This window comes from Herpailurus yagouaroundi, unplaced genomic scaffold (genome assembly GCF_014898765.1).
Source record: "Herpailurus yagouaroundi ecotype Mexico unplaced genomic scaffold, PumYag 215, whole genome shotgun sequence".
NCBI lineage: Eukaryota > Metazoa > Chordata > Mammalia > Carnivora > Felidae > Herpailurus > Herpailurus yagouaroundi.
This window is the reverse complement of record NW_024412446.1, coordinates 7146106-7150830: the sequence shown is the minus strand read 5'-3', so window position 1 is coordinate 7150830 and position 4725 is coordinate 7146106.

Here is a 4725-nt window from a genome sequence, read left to right as displayed (position 1 = left end):
CAGTTGAGGGTAAAGCCTAAAATATCCGCTCTCAGCCCCTCCACAGAAAAAGTTTGCTGGTCCCTGTGCTAGGCCATCATTGGGAGCCTCTGAAGAATTCCAAGCCAGGGAGGGAGTGACAGGATCGTATGTGTATTTTAGAAGGATCCTTCTGGCAGCCAGGCATGTGGAAGACAGGTTGGAATGAGGAAGCTGTCGCAATTGTCCAGACGACAGCTGACGAGGCCTGAACTAAGACGAAGGCAGTGGAGACAAACAGCGCAGATTGGAGAGCTATTTGTGGAGTAGAACCGATAGATCTGGATGCCTGAGTGGATGGGGGCAGAGGGAGGAGGAGGCAAGGAGAACGCACTGTTGGCTCCCCTACCAAGGATTAGGGTCATCAGCTGAAGGGAGGAGTCATCGAGGAAGGTCGTACATCTGGCTCTGGACATGATTCATTTGGGATATTTGCACGAGACGGTGAAAGCTCCAGGCTAGCCTCTAGAGTGATGTCTGCCGTGGACATTTGAGACTTATCTGTTGTGTGGGAGTGTTTATTGTGGTAAAATATGAATAACATAATATTTACCATTTTAACCATTAAAAACATTTTTTTCTTTAATGTTTATTTATTTTGGAGAGAGAGAGAGAGAGAGAGAGTCAGAGAGAGACAGAGCATGAGTGGGAGAGGGGCAGAGAGAGAGAGGGAGGCACAGAATCCGAAGCAGGTTTCAGGCTCTGAGCTGTCGGCACAGAGCCAGATGTGGGACTCGAACTCATGAGCGAGATCAAGACCTGAGCTGAAGTCGGACACTCAACCAACTGAGCTAACCAGGCACCCGCCATTTTAACCATTTTTAAGTGTACAATTCCATGGCATTAAGATATTGTACAAACATCACCACTCTCCATTTCCAGAACTTTTTCATCATCCCCAACCAAAACACTGTACCCATTAAATAATTACTCACCGTTCCTTCCCTCCCTCAGCCCCTGGTAACCTCTATTCTACTCTCTGTCTCTATGAATTTGCATATTCTATATACCTCGTATAAGTGGAATCATACAGTATTTGTCCCCCGTGTCTGATTTCTTTCACTTAGCCTAATGTCCTCAAAGTTCAATTACATATGGCTGAATAATATCCCATTGTATGTAAATGTCACATTTTGTTTATCCATTCGTCTATGGATGGGTGGGTTCTTTTTATATTCTTACACTTCTAGTAAAGACAATCATATTTCTGATGTCTTAAAGTGTCATTTTAGAGACAACGGGACACTATGTGCCTCCTGTGAAAAGAAGATTATACCACCTACGAAGTTTTCTTGCCAAAAAAATTAAATTCAAATCTGTCCAAGCCTCCAGATGTACCTACCAATTTATAGGAAATACAGAGATCAGAGCATCATATTAAACTACCCTATGGGGATTCAATCAGCAAAGTCCAGACTGTGAAAAATTTATAGGATAAATGACCTAGTTTCTTCAACAAATAAATTGCAGGAAGAAAAAAGAAAGAAAAGAGAAAAGTTTAGATTAAAAGATACTTAAAAGTTTTCAGCTTACTGAAACATGTGGATCTTGATTCAAACAAACAAGCAGTTTTTTAAAAAAGACATTAATGGAGACAATGAGAAACTTGAACATTGTTTGACAATACTAAGCAATTATTGTTCATTTATTTAAAAAAATTGGGGGGGGGGGCGCCTGGGTGGCTCAGCCGGTTGAGTGTCCAGCTTCGGCTCAGGTCATAATCTCACAGTTCCTGAGTTCGAGCCCCACATCAGGCTCTGTGCTGACAGCTCAGCCTGCTGGAGCCTGATTCAGATTCTTTGTCTCCCTCTCTCTCTGCTCTTCCCCTGCTTATGCTCTGTCTCTCTCTCTCCTTCAAAAATAAATAAAAACATTTAAAAAAATTAAAAAAGGCGTCCCTTTTGGAGGGCATCCCTGGGTGGCTCAGTTGGTTGAGTGTCTGACGCTTGACTCTGGCTCAGGTCATGATCTCAGGATTCGTGGGTTTGAGCCCCACGTCAGGCTCTGTGCTGATAGCTCAGAGCCTGGAGCCTGCTTCGGATTCTGCGTCTCCCTCTCTCTCTGCCCCTTCCCTGCTCATGCTCTCTCTGTCGCTCTCTGTCTCTTTCTCTCAAAAATAAATAAACATTAAAAGATTAAAAAAATAAAATAAATAATTTTTTAACATTTATTTATTTCGAGAGAGAGAGTGTGCATGCACAAGTGGGGGAGGGGCAGAGAGAGGGAGACAGAGGTTCGTAAATGGGCTCCACGCTGACAGGAGAAAGCCCGATGTGGGGCTCAAACTCACAAACTGCGAGATCATGACCTGAGCAGAGGTCAGTTTCTTAACCACTGAGCCACCCAGGCACCCTTTAGGTGATTGTTTAAAATCTTTAGGTGTGATCATGGTATTGTGGTTTTGTTTTTAAAATAATCCTTATCTTTTAGAGATTTATACTAAAATCTTTTCAGATGAAATGATATGATATCTGGGAATTGCTTCAAAACTCTACTGGGTAGGGATGCCTGGGCTCGGGTTATGATCTCAAGGTTCCTGAGTTCAAGCCCCGCATAGGGCTGTCTGCTATAAGCACAGAGTCTGCTTCAGATCTTCTGTCCCCCTCTCTGTCTGCCCCCTCCTCCTCAAAAATAAAATAAACATTAAAAAAAATCTCTACTGGGTAGGAGGGAGTATAGTTGAAACAAATTTTCCTTGAGTTGGAAGCTATTGAAGTTGTGCAATGGATACTTGGGGCGGGGGTGGGGGGGCGGGGATGGTGTGTGTTATATTATTGTTTAGTTTCGTATGTGTTTGAACTTTCCTCAAATAAAACATTTGCATGTCATATCAGAGATGTGCTCCTTTATTTTGGACTGAACTTCTGCAAGTACTGTCTTCTAAGAATTTAGATTTAAGGGGCGCCTGGGTGGCTCAGTTGTTATGCATCTGACTTTGGCTCAGGTCATGAGCTCACAGTTGGTGAGTTCAAGCCCCCTTCCGGTGAGCCCCACTTCAGGTTGAACCTGGCTTCAGGTGAGCCTCACTTCCCTCTCTCTCCCTCTCTCTCTGTGCCCCTCTCTCAAAAAAAAAAAAAAAGGAAAAAGAATTTAGACTTAAGTTTCCTGGAGAGCATTCTCCACCCACACTCCAAGCTTCGAAGCAAAGAAATAAAGAATCTTAAGCTAATAAATGCGTTTTGAGGGAAAATATTCAAGGTGTGCCTTTGTCATCTGAATAGCACTTGTTATCAGGCAGATTTGTAATTCTGTGGGCTTTTTAAAAAAGCTGGCTTGCTATTCTGCGACCCTTTTTGGACGGCCATGGTATGGTAGTTTGCCACCATAACAGTCTCATCTCACATGTCATTTGCCATTTCTCATAAGCCTCGCAATAACTCTGTGACCTACATGCTATTATCAGCCCCCATTTTACAGATGAGGAACTAAAGGTTCAGAGAGATTAATAACATCTGTTAACCACTTACTATGTATCAAGTACTGGGTTAATTGCTTTAAACGAATTTGCTTGTTTTATCCTCTCATACCCTTGTGAGGCAGGCATTGTTATTATCCCCTTTTTATAGAGGAGGAAATTGAGGCGTAAGGAGGCTAAGGAATTTGCTAGCAGCTGCTAGACCGAGTGTCCTCTCCGGCCGTGTGGCTCCAAAGCCCATGCGCTTTCCACTGCACCCGGGACACAGCCCAACAGAGTGTGATCAGAGCAAGCATTCCGGGCTCTGCTATGTATTAGTCACGTGGCCTTGGGCAGATTATTTCACCTTCCTAAGCCTGGTTTCTAATCTGTAAAATGGGGGTAATAACAGCACCGACTGCATAGTAAGGGCTCCGCTGACGTAAGCGACTGTTATCACCAGGTTTCTCTCTGAGGGGGATCCTTGATTAAAGTCAGATTGCTTTAGAAGCTCAGGAATCTTCTGGAGGAAAAAACCCTGGCCTTTCCACGGTCATCTGGGCTATTTTATGTGGACACCCCTCTGACATTTTTCTACAAGGGGGAGAGAGGTGCTTTACTTTCACACAGAGCCCTGGCAGGGATTACTTCTTTGGGAAGTAAAAGACTAAAAACCACGAGACCATGAGCCCACCAGTCATTGTGGATGTTACCTTGGTGTTTCAAACCTACCCCGTCTCTGAAACTGCTTCCTGGGTCAGGCTAGAGGAGCTCTTAAGAATACCCAGTGCTAGGGGGTGCTTGGGTGGCTCGGTCAGTTGGGCGTCAGCCTTTGGCTCAGGTCACGATCTCACAGTTTGTGAGTTCAAGCCCTGCATCAGGCTCTGTGCTGACAGCCTGGAGCCCGCTTTGGATTCTGTGTCTCCCTCCCTCTGCCACTCCCCTGCTTGTGCTCTGTCCCTCAAAAATAAATAAACATTAAAAAAAAAAAAAGAATACTCTATACTACCCCAACAGTGCCTAGATGTGGACACACATAAACAAAACATTTTTTTTTTAAGTTTGTTTATTTATGGGGTGGGAGGGGCAGAGAGGGAGAGAGAATCCCAAGCAGGCTTTGCACTGACAGTGCAGGGTTTGAACTCACGAACCTCGAGATCATGACCTGAGAAATCAAGAGTCAATCGCTGAACCACCCAGGTGCCCCCAAAAGATACATGTTAATATGCCTATTCATTCACTGTCATGTTGTAGGGGGAAGAACATGGGCTTTGGAGCCTTGGGGACCTCAGCTTGAATCCTGACTCTGCCAC